The 12,694-nt window shown below is 42.6% G+C and overlaps 1 protein-coding gene across 3 annotated transcripts in view; it reads right to left on the reverse strand.

Annotated features, from left to right (window-relative positions):
- Window positions 1-12,121, reverse strand: part of cacng5b (calcium channel, voltage-dependent, gamma subunit 5b) — a 19,603-nt gene extending 7,482 nt beyond the window's left edge. Inside the window, exon 1 of one of the 3 annotated variants that reach the window (XM_055884303.1) lies at window positions 11,770-12,121. The gene's annotated coding sequence lies outside the window, so the exon portion shown is untranslated. Of the gene's footprint in view, window positions 1-2,369; window positions 4,803-4,829; window positions 6,570-11,769 lie in introns of those variants that run through there. The other 2 variants (XM_055884304.1, XM_055884305.1) reach the window with 2 other exon arrangements.
- Window positions 12,122-12,694: the final 573 nt, after the last annotated feature.

A 12,694-nucleotide genomic window follows, 5' to 3' on the forward strand; every position in this document is an offset into this window, starting at 1 on the left:
CTCTGCAATATCACCAGATGTTTTGGAACTACTGAACATAACACGCCAATGTAAACTGAGATTTTTGGATATAAATATGAACTTTATCGAACAAAACATACATGTATTGTGTAACATGAAGTACTATGAGTGTTATCTGATGAAGATCGTCAAAGGTTAGTGATGAATTTGATCTCTATTTCTGCTTTTTGTGACTCCTCTCTTTGGTTGGAAAAATGGCTGTGTTTTTCTGTGACTAGGTACTGACCTAACATAATCGTTGGGTGTGCTTTCGTCGTAAAGCCTTTTTGAAATCGGACACTGTGGTGGGATTAAGAACAAGTTTATCTTTAAAATGGTGTGAAATACTTGCATATTTGAAGAATTTTAATTATGAGATTTCTGTTGTTGGAATTTGGCGCCCTGCACCTTCACTGGCTGTTGTCAAATCGATGCCGTTAACGGGATCTTAGCCATATTAAGAACAAATTATTATCTACAATGACGGCCTTCCCCGGCCAAACCCATACTATACTGGGCCAATTGTGCACTGCCCTATGGGACTCCCAATCACAGCCGGATGTGACGCAGCCTGGATATGAACCAGGTACTGCAGTGATGCCTCTTGCACTAAGAAGCGCCACTCTCTTGCTCAGTCTCACACCCAAAGTGAAATAATCAATCAAAAATTTCAAAGGACTAGACACATTTCAAATGTCATATCATGGCTATGTACAGTGTTATAATGATGTGCAAATAGTTTAAATAAAAAATGGAAAATAAATAAACATAAATATGTTTTGTATTTACAATGGTGTTTGTTCTTCACTGGTTGACCTTTTCTTGTGGCAACAGGTCCAAATCTTGCTGCTGTGATGGCACACTGTGGTATTTCACCCAGCAGATATTGGAGTTTATCAACATTGTATTTGTTTTCAAATTCTTTGTGGTCTGTGTAATCTGTGGGAAATACGTGTCTCTGATATGGTCATACATTTTGCACGAGGTTAGGAAGTGTAGCTCAGTTATCACCTCATTTTGTGGGCAGTGGGCACATAGCCTGTCTTCTCTTGAGAGCCCACTGAGTCTGTACATAGTCAAAGCTTTTCTTAATTTTGGGTCAGTCACAGTGGTCAGGTATTCTGCCAGTGGCCAAATATTATTCTAGTTTGCTCAGTGTTTTGTTAATTATTTCCGATGTGTCAAGTAATTTTTTTTTTTTTCTCATAATTTGGGTGGATCTCTATCTCTCAGTCTCTCTCTCTTTCAGTCTCTCTCTCTCTCTCTCTCTCTCTCTCTCTCTGTCTCTCTCTCTCTCTCTTAGTCTCTCTCTCTCTGTCTCTGTCTCTCTCTCTCAGTCTCTCTCTCGCTCGCTCTCTTAGTCTCTCTCTCTCTCTGTCTCTCTCTCTCAGTCTCTCTCTCTCTGTCTCTCTCAGTCTCTCTCTCTCTCTTAGTCTCTCTCTCTCTTAGTCTCTCTTTCTGTCTCTCTCTCTCTCAGTTTTTTTCTCTCTCTCTCTTAGTCTCTCTCTCTCTCTGTCTCTGTCTCTCTGTCTCTCTCTTAGTCTCTCTCTCTTAGTCTCTCTCTCTTTGTCTCTCTCTCTTAGTCTCTCTCTTAGTCTCTCTCTCTCTCTGTCGCTCTCTCTCTCTCTTAGTCTCTCTCTCTTAGTCTCTCTCTTTGTCTCTCTCTCTTAGTCTCTTACTCTTAGTCTCTCACTCTTAGTCTCTCACGCTTAGTCTCTCTCTTAGTCTCTCTCTCTTAGTCTCTCTTAGTCTTTCTCTCTTAGTCTCTCTCTTAGTCTCTCCCTCTCTCTCTCTCTTAGTCTCTCTCTCTTAGTCTCTCCCTATCTTAGTCTCTCCCGCTCTTAGTCTCTCCCTCTCTCTCTCTTAGTCTCTCTCTGTCTCAATTCAATTCATTTTCAATTCATGGGGCTTTATTGGCATGGGAAACATATATGTACATTGGCAAAGCAAGTGAAACAGATAATAAACAAAAGGAAAATAAACAATAAAAAAATATTAGTAAACATTACACTCACAAAAGTTCCAAAAGAATAAAGACATTTCACATGTCATTATATGTCTACATACAGTGTTGTAATGATGTGCAAATAGATTAAGTACTAAAGGGAAAATAAATAAACATAAATATAGGTTGTATTTGCAATGGTGTTTGTTCTTCATTGGTTGCCCTTTCCTTGTGGCAATAGGTCACAGATCATGCTGCTGTGATGCACACTGTGGTACTTCAACCAACAGATATGGGAGTTTAACTGATTCAAGTATTTTTAGCCAGATTCTAATTGGTATGTCAAATTTTATGTTCCCTTTGATGGCATAGAAGGCCCTTCATGCCTGGTCTCTCAGATAGTTCACAGCTTTGTGGAAGTTACTTGTGACGCTGATGTTTAGGCCGAGGTATGCATCGTGTCTAGATGGAATTTGTATTCGTGGTCCTGGCAACTGGACCTTTTTTGGAACACCACTATTTTTGTCTTACTGAGATGTACTATTCAGGGCCCAGGTCTGACAGAATCTGTGCAGAAGATCTACGTGCCGCTGCAGGCCCTCCTTGGCTGGGGACAGAAGCACCAGATCATCAGCAAACAGTAGACATTCGACTTCAGATTCTAGTAGGGTGAGGCCGTGTGCTGCAGACTGTTCTAGTGCCCTCGACAATTTGTTGATGTCGAAGAGGGTGGGGCTTAAGCTGCATCCCTGTCTCACCCCCTGGCCCTGTGGAAAGAAATGTGTGTTTTTTTAACCTATTTTAACTGCACACTTGTTGTTTGTGTACATGGATTTTATAATGTTGTATGTTTTTCCCCCAACACCACTTTCCATCAATTTGTATAGCAGGCCCTCATGCCAAATTGAGTCGAAAGCATTTTTGAAATCAACAAAGCATGAGTAGACTTTACCTTTGTTTTTGGTTTGTTTGTTCCTCAATTAGGGTGTGCAGGGTGAACACATGGTCTGATGTACGGTAATTTGATAAAAAGCCAATTTGACATTTGCTCAGTATATTGTTTTCACTGAGGAAATGTACAAGCCTGCTGTTAATGATAATGTAACGGATGTGAAATGGCTAGCTAGTTAGCGGGTGCGCGCTAGTAGCATTTCAATCAGTTACGTCACTTGCTCTGAGACTTAAGTAGGGTTTCCCCTTGCTCTGCAAGGGCCGCGGCCTTTGTGGAGCAATGGGTAACGACCGTGCTTCGTGGGCGACCGTTGTTGATGTGTGCAGAGGGTCCCAGGTTCGCGCCCGTGTCGGGGCGAGGGGACGATGTAAAATTATACTGTTACATTGATGCTGTTGACCCAGATCACTGGTTGCTGCGGAAAAGGAGGAGGTTGAAAGGGGGGTGAGTGTAACGGATGTGAAATGGCTAGCTAGTTAGCGGGTGCGCGCTAGTAGCATTTCAATCAGTTACGTCACTTGCTCTGAGACTTAAGTAGGGTTTCCCCTTGCTCTGCATGGGCTGCGGCCTTTGTGGAGCGATGGGTAACGATGCTTCGTGGGCAACCGTTGTTGATGTGTGCAGAGGGTCCCTGGTTCGCGCCCGTGTCGGGGCGAGGGGACGCCGTAAAGTTATACTGTTACATTCATGCTGTTGACTCGGATCACTGGTTGCTGCGGAAAAGGAGGAGGTCGAAAGGGGGGTGAGTGTAACGGATGTGAAATGGCTAGCTAGTTAGCGGGTGCGCGCTAGTAGCATTTCAATCAGTTACGTCACTTGCTCTGAGACTTAAGTAGGGTTTCCCCTTGCTCTGCAAGGGCCACGGCCTTTGTGGAGCGATGGGTAACGGCCGTGCTTCGTGGGCGACCGTTGTTGATGTGTGCAGAGGGTCCCAGGTTTGCACCCGTGTCAGGGCGAGGGGACGACGTAAAGTTATACTGTTACAATAATGCAGAGGATTTCTCCAAGGTTGCTGTTGATGCATATCCCATGGTAGTTATTGGGGTCAAATTTGTCTCCACTTTTGTGGATTGGGGTGATCAGTCCTTGGTTCCACATATTGGAGAATATGCCAAAGCTGAGGATGATGTTAAAGAGTTTAAGTATAGCTAATTTGAATTTGTGGTCTGTATATTTTATAATTTCATTTAGGATACCATCAACCCCACAGGCCTTTTTGGGTTGGAGGGTTTGTAGTTTGTCCTGCAGTTCATTCAATGTAATTGGAGAATCCAGTGGGTTCTGGTAGTATTTAATAGTTGATTCTAAGATTTGTTTTTGATCATGTATATGTTTTTGCTGTTTGTCCTTTGTTCTTTGTTATAGAGCCAAAAATATTGGAGAAGTTGTTTATCCATACTTCTCTATTTTGGATAGATAACTTGCGTTGTTGTTTGTTTGTTGTTTGTTTAGGTTTTCTACTGCCAAGTTTACACCTTCAATATTACAGTGAAACATTTTGTCCAGGAAATTGTCTGGAAGGGATTGAATTTGTTGTTGCCTAGTTGTTTTTTTGATAGATTACCACACTACTTTCCTTCCGTCTATAGCATTTCTTAATATTATTCAGTTCCTTTGGCTTTTATTCCTCATGATTGAGCATAGCTCTGTTTAAGTAGAGTGTGATTTTGCTGTGATCTGATAGGGGTGTCAGTGGACTGACTGTGAACGCTCTAAGAGACTCTGGGTTGAGGTCAGTGATAAAGTAGTATACAGTACTACCGCCAAGAGATGAGCTATAGGTGTATCTACCATAGTAGTCCCCTCAAAGCCTACTATTGACAATGTACATACCCAGTGTCCGACAGAGCTGCAGGAGTTGTGACCCGTTTTTGTTGGTTATGTTGTCGTAGTTGTGTCTAGGGGGGCATATGGGGGAGGGAATGCTGTCACCTGCAGATAGGTGTTTGTCCCCCTGTGTGCTGAGGGTGTCTGGTTCTTGTCCAGTTCTGGCATTTAGATCACCACAGACTAGTACATGTCCCTGGTCCTGGAAATTGTTGATCTCCGCCTCTAGGATGGAGAAGCTGTCATCGTTAAAATATGGGGATGCTGTTGGCGGGATATAGGTAGCACACATGAGGACATTTTTCTCTGTTGAGATAATTTCCTCATTCATTTCTAGCCAGATGTAAAATGTTCCTGCTTTGACTAATTTAGGTCTGCTCTATACCAAATTAGCATGCCCCCTGAGTCTCTTCCCTGTTTCACACCTGGTAGTTTGGTGGATGGGACTACCAGCTCTCTGTAACCTAGAGGGCAACCAGTGGGTCTGTCTCCTTTATACCATGTTTCTAGTAGGATGATAATGTCTTTATTTCCAATTTCTTTGATGAAGTCTGGGTTTCTGCTCTTTAGGCCAAAGGCAGATGACCTCAGACCTTGTATATTCCAGGAAGAGATATTAAAAGCTTTGTGTTACATAGTGTCTAGTGTTGTTTTTGTGTGGTTCAGGCCCAGACCATCACAGCAGGTGTGAATAAAGCATGTTGAACATCTGATACATACCTCTTAGGTCGCAGGATGGGGCTTGGGCGGGTGTAATAGTGGGGGTTGGGCCTGTTGCTCTGCTCACGGCCTGGGCATATGTCCTGCTGTCATGTTGAGGTCCTTGTCGTAGGGGCAGGGGGCATGGGGTGGCCAGAAGGGGCATAGGTCTGATATGGGATGCCTATATGGGGTGTGGCCAGGGTTTCTTGGGGTGGTCTTAACTGGTTGGGGTGTGCTGGTGATGCTGTGGTCTGGGTCCTCTTGGTATGGGTTCTCTCGGTGCAGGTCCTTCAGGACCTGCAGGTCTGGGCGGGGTGTCCGTTGCTCTGTTGCTCCTGTGTGAGGTGCTGAGGCTATGGATGAGGGTTGGGATTGCTGCCTTGTAGAGGTGGACCTGGTCATAAAGGCTGTTCAAGTCCAGGGTGGAGTGGTGGGCCAGGTAGACATTAGGTTTTGAGGCACAGTCTTGCTTAATGCTTGCACTCACCCGCTGTATGGTGTCAGGGTGAAAGCCTTTTCGTGGTAGCAGAGTGGAGATAACCACTTGTGCTTTGGGGAAAGTGGAAGAAGCTTTTTCAATCACTCCCTTGAGTGCTGTGGCCGCCCTTTACTGCTGTGTTCTCAGGTCATTTATGTCCGTGTGAATTATGATGTGGCTGGGGGGACCCTAGTCTGTCCTCTGACAACAGCTCCAGGCCATGTCTAGTGTTTGTGCATCAGCGTTTAGCCACTTTGGGAAAAAGTTTTTCCTCTTGAATGTATTTGCCATTTGAGTCAATGAGGAGCACAATCTCTGGCTTTGTGTGTTCTCAGTGGATGTGTGGGGGCTTTCAAGGTAGCTATCAGGAGAGCTGACAGGGGGGCTGTTAGGAGGGAGTGGGGTCTGTTGGGTTGGTGGGTCCTGTGTTGTTTGTCCCATTGTGGTGTTGAGGTTGTGGTCTGGGTCTGGGTCTGATGTGGGCTGTTTGTCTGGCTTCTCTGGGGGAGTGTCCTGCTCTCTGTCACACCTCAGATTTCTCACCTTCTCCTTCAGTGCCATGTGTGCCTCTTTAAGTTCTCTCACCTCAGTCCGTAGAGCAGTCAGCCCTCTCAGACAGCTGTCCATCTCCACCTTCAGCCCTCTGGGTGTTGTTGGGGGGGGGGGGGGGGGGGGGGGTGTCCTCTGAGCACCCCCACTAGCTCTCTGAGCACCACCATGTCTCTCTCCAGCTCTGTGAATTTACGCCTCTCAATGATTGAGGAGCAGTGCCGTTGTGGGACCTGGGTGTGATCAGTGCTGGGGAGTTGTCACAGAGAGAGAGCATTTCCTGCTGTGCTCTCTCTTTGAAACTCTCCTGCCATTGTTAGGCTCAAGAGTTTTCATACCTCTCACTTGAAGTTGCAACAAGGTCAGTTCTGTCCTAGCAGCTTGGTAGCTTAGTATTATTTATTTATTAAGCTTTATATAACAACATTACCTACAGATTATTGTCTTTTACTTTTTGGCTTCAGAAGTAGGTTCAGACTGAACAATACTCACTCAGTTTTGTGTTGGATGGTATTTCCAGGTTCACTTGTGTTTCTTCTGCAGGATTTGGTTCTTGATAGTCCTTGGCAGTAATAGTCCATTCAGGTAATTTAGTCCAAAATCAAGGTTTTTGGTATGGAATTTTATCCATGTGAAAAATGCCAATTTATCTACATTTATCCAACTCTAATTCTATCTTCTGGCAGAAGAACTCAGGAGCCCATGAGCTCACTACCTCTCGCTCTCTCTCTGTCACTCTCTCTCACGGAGATAGAGACTGAGAGAGAGAGATAGAGATAGACAGGGTTGCTGTCCCAGTCCACAAGGCTCTCTCACGGAGAGAGAGACTGAGAGAGAGAGATAGAGATAGACAGGGTTGCTGTCCCAGTCCACATGGCTCTCTCACCCATCTCTCTCAATTCAATTCAATTGACATGGCAAGTTCATTATTACTTACATTGTCAAAGTGTACATATCGAAAGATTTAAATAAAATATATATGTATATATATACACAAATATATGTATTTATATATAAATAAATGGTAGAACTAACAGCAATAATAATAGTAGTAGTGGACATGGGATTACCATTAATAACAGCTACAACAACAATATTAATCAGAACAACAATACATTAAAGCAATGGTAGTAGACCAGTGTCAATATGACTTGAGAAGACACATGACCTGGTACGAAAGACAAAACAGAACTAAGCTAAATGGGAAATCTTATCAACATTACTTTGCATTTTTCACTGGCTGTCCCTCAGGTTGTGGCAGGAGGACACATATTTGGCTGCCAAAACTGCACATTTATGCTTTTCACCCAATAAATATTAGATTTTTTCTTCATCTTTTATAGTTTAAAATTCTTTGTATTGAATTATAATTTTGGGAAAGAAATATGCTCTTAGGTCTGAGTATTTGTCACAGTGTAGTAGGAAAGGCACTTCTGTCTCTACCTCTCCCCTGGAGCAGAGTGAGCACAGCCTGTCCTCTCTGGGCAGCCAGGTTTGTCTGTGACGACCGGTCTCTATAGCCAGACTGTGCTCACTGAGTCTGTACCTAGTCAATGTTTTCCTCAGTTTTCTATCAGTCACAGTGGTCAGATAGTCTGCCACCATGTACTGTCTGTTTAGAGCCAAATAGCATTGAAGTTTACTTTGATTTTTTGTGGTGTCTTTCCAATAGGTGATATATTATTCTTTTTGTTTTGTGATGATATGGTTGGGCCAGATTTTCTGAGGGCTGTCCCGAGGCTCTATGGGGTTGGTTTGGGTTGGTGAACTGAGCCTCAGAACCAGCTGGCTGAGGGGACTCTTCTCTGGTTTCATCTCTTGACATTGTAGAGCTGTGTGATGGAATGTTTTAGGGTCACTTGTTTTTAGATGGTTATAAAATTTGATGGCTCTTTTTTCTATTCGAATGAGGAGGGGGTATTGGCCCAATTCTGCCCTACATGCGTTATTTTGAGTTTTTCTTAGTACTTGCAATACAGTCTTGCAAAACTCTGCATGCAATATTTCAATTGGATGTTTGTCCCATTTAGTAAATTCATTATTAGAGAGTGGACCCCATACTTCACTGCCATATAGAGCAATTGGTTCTATAACTGATTGAAAAATTTTGAGCCAGATTCTAATTGGAATTTCAATTTTGATGTTCCTTTTAATGGCATAGAATGCTCTTCTTGCTTTGTCTCTCAGCTCATTCACAGCCATGTGAAAGCTACCTGTGTTGCTGATATTTAGTCCTAGATATGTGTAGTTTTTGGTGTGTTCTAATAGAACTGTGTCCAAATAGAATTTATATTTGTCATCCTTTTTTGGAATATCATAATATTAGTTTTTTTTAGGTTAACGGTCAGAGCCCAGGTCTGACAGAACCTGTGAAGACAATCTAGGTGTTGCTGTAACCCTTCTTTAGTGGGAGACAGAAGCACCAGGTCATCTGCGTACAGCAGACACTTGATTTCAGTGTTGTGTAGGGTGATACCAGGTGCTTCCGATTCTTCTAATGTTTTTGCCAATTCATTAATGTAGATGTTAAATAATGTTGGACTTATTGGGCAGCCCTGTTTCACTCCCCGCCCCTGAGAGAAGAAGTCTGTTTGCGTGTTGCCAATTTTAACCACACATTTGTTTTAAGTGTACATTGATTTAATAAAATCATATGTTTTCCCTCCAATACCACTTTCTATTAGTTTATAAAAAAGACCTTCGTGCCAAATTGAATCAAATGCTTTCTTGAAATCTACAAAACACGAGTAGATTTTGCCTTTGTTTTGGTTAACTTGTTTATCAATTAGAGTGTGGAGGGTGCAAATGTGGTCTGTTGTACGATAATTTTTTAGAAATCCAATCTGGCTTCTGCTCAGGACGTTGTGCTCGTCAAGGAAATTATGTAGTCTGCTATTTATAATACTGCAGAGATTTTCCCCCAAGTTGCTGTTAACGCAAATTCCTCTGTAATTATTTGGGTCAAATTTGTCTCCATTTTTATAGATTGGTGTGATCAATCCCTGGTTCCAAATATCGGGGAAAATACCTGCAGTGAGGATAATGTTGAAGAGTTTGAGTATAGCCAATTTGAATTTGTGGTCTGTATATTTGATCATTTCATTTCAAATCCCATCAGCACCACAGGCCTTTTTGGGTTGGAGAGTGCATATTTTTTCAAATAATTCTTCTTCTGTAATTGGGGTATCCACAGGATTCTGATAGTCTTTGACTGCTAATTCAAGGATTTATCATTTTTCTTGTATATCTTTTTGTTCTGGGCTCTTTGTTATATTGCTGTAGACGTTTGCAAAGTGATTTCTCCACATATCCCCATTTTGGATAGCCAATTCCTTATGATGAGTTTTGTTTAAATCTCTCTCTCTCTCTCTCTCTCTCTCTCTCTCTCTCTCTCTCTCTCTCTCTCTCTCTCTCTCTCTCTCTCTCTCTCTCTCTCTCTCTCTCTCTCTCCCCCCCTCTCCCCCCCCCCTCTCTCTCTCTCATCCCTGTTTCCTGTCTCTGATTCATGTTTCTGGGGGTGCTCACTGCGCTGTTCAAACAATTCCACCCCGAACAGGGAGATTAGGAGTCTAAAACCTAGCCATCATGAAATGTCAAAGTGCTACAAATCAATCTATTGTCTCATTTTGATGGCATCACAGCTAAATCCCAGCAAAATGCAAAAATCAGTCAGCTGGATGTTCAAGTTTGCCAATCTAAAGCACGATGATGTCTCTCAGCATGGCTTGAATTTATCTTCAATTAAGGACTTGAATGTCTTGGATGATTGGATAGAGTTAGATCACATGTAAGCATGCACACACCTACTGCACACAGATATACAGATGCATGTACAGTAGCAGTTAAAAGTTTGGACTCCTTCAAGACTGTTGGAAAAGCATTCCAGGTGAAGCTGGTTCAGAGAATGCCAAGAGTGTGCAAAGCTGTCATCAAGGCAAAGGGTGGCTACTTTGAAGAATCTCAAATATAAAATATATTAACACTTTTTTGGTTACTACATGATTCCATATCTGTTATTTCATAGTTTTGATGTCTTCACTATTATTCTACAATGTAGAAAATAGAAAAAATTAAGAAAAACCCTTGAATGAGTAGGTGTGTCAACTTTTGACTGGTACTGTTTATGCACACACATCCACGCACACAAACGTACACGCACGCACACACGCACACACGCACACACACGCATGTGCTTATTATCGTTGTCTCTCTTGGCATATTTGAATAATTTTATTGGCAGTCTCCCAAAACATATCTGTGCAATCCAGACTTAATTAATTAGCTAAATTGGTAAAATATAAATTAAAATGAAATATTTTAAATAATTTACCAAAGATGTGGACACATTTTCTCAATACAGATTCCATCACACTAATATGCTATATGGACACCACTGATCCTTTCAATCAGGTTTGAATTCGTTTTCAATAATCATTTTAGCAGATGCTCTTATCTAGAGCAGTTTACAGGTGCAATTAGAGTTAGGTGCCTAGCTCAAGGTCGCGACAGATTGTTCACCTTGTCGGCTCGAGGATTCAAACGTACAAACTTTAGAGGATGGCATTTGTCATTTCGGTGTTGTCGACTTGCAGAGGACATTGCAGGTAGTCTATAAACTGATTGTCTGCGGCGACACCGTCATTTCATCGGCGCTCTATTGTGCAGTTCATTCAAAGGTGACAGTAGCGCGCGATTCTCTATAATTTCCCGCCCAGGCCCATTATCTCTTTCTCTCTCTCTTTCTCTGATAGACACAGAGAGATGGAGAGAGAGAGAGACAGGGAGAGAGAGAGAGAAGGAAAGTGTGCCCGAACGAAAACAACTTTCCATTGCTCTGATCCGCGAAAAGATATCGATCAGAAACAATGATGAAAGAAAACAGACCAATAAATTGTCCAATCTAGCTCTTTGGTGAGAGAAAATAAATAATTTGCAGAGATAACTATTGTTCACGTCACTTTGTAATACAGCTACAAGCTGAATGGTGTAGTGAAGTGAAATTTCTTTGAACCGGAGAGACCGCTGCATGTATGGGAACTATCCATGGACCTGAAATTACGGGGGGAAAAACAGAGGCAAAGTGCCCTACGCTGTAGTACGAAAACATGTTTCTTACATTGGGGTCTAATCACTCATCTTCATTCAAAGAATTTACTGTGACTATAGATATCAATTTTAACTGCCGAATCAATCCAAATATCCCCTCTTAAATTCAAATGCGAAGGTCATACAAAACGCAACTCATTGGGGGAAAAAACGTCCAATTTAAATTCCTTACCGGACCAAATAAAATCGGTATTACATCAGATTGCGTACCTCAAATCTGTGTGCGTAGGATGAGTCTGGGTTCTCTCTCAGTAGTTCTCCCTCCTATGTGTGTCTTCATCTGCACCCCTCACAGACAGTAACAAAAAGTGTTGGAGCGCCGCTGGGTAAACAGACAAGACGGACGGAGCCACTCGCTTCTTGGCATGAAGGTGCGCTTCCTCCAGAGCTCTTGGGATTTAGCAGGCGACCTCACTCACTACTGACGACGGACATATCCGCAGACCGCACCAGCACGTAGCTGTCCTGCTCAGCTCAACTCAGATGCTTCAGCTCAACTCAGACGCTTTGTGCCATGGTGATTGATATCATCACCACGCTGCGCGGAATGCTGAATGCGGAGGCTACGAGAGAGAGAGAAAGAGAGAGAGGGAGAGCACGAACCAAAACAAACTATTTCATCAGGTTACATACAGTCTTACACTTTTTCCCAAAATCTCACCACCTAAAGGTGTTCAGTCACCAATGATAGATGCACTTATGGCTTACTGTATATTTACAACCTTTTGACATCATCAATAATGATAAAGTCTACCTCTGGATTTCCCTAGATTGCCTGAGAGAGATCGTATTGATATGTTATTTATGGCCCAAATGTGCAATTCCTCAAAGTATCCTAAAAATACATCTGAAACATTTCCTCTTATTTTGTGAAAACATGTCACACATTTCTGATAGAGTGAGCAGAAAATAATTTCTCACCAGTGGAAAAATACAAAATAAGCCGCAGCAAAACAGCTGATACAAAGGCATCATAATCACTGTGCCTTTATTCTGTCTTGTCTAGAAACAGTCCCGGGCCCCTGGGACTTCAGCACCAAGGCCAGCTCCTGACATGAACGAAAGACAGATGAGAGAGAATGCTTTGGGCTGGATTCAATGAGTATGGCAGAAGTATCGCAGAAAATCCATGTTA

Source organism: Salvelinus fontinalis, chromosome 2 (genome assembly GCF_029448725.1).
Source record: "Salvelinus fontinalis isolate EN_2023a chromosome 2, ASM2944872v1, whole genome shotgun sequence".
NCBI classification, from domain to species: Eukaryota; Metazoa; Chordata; class Actinopteri; order Salmoniformes; family Salmonidae; genus Salvelinus; species Salvelinus fontinalis.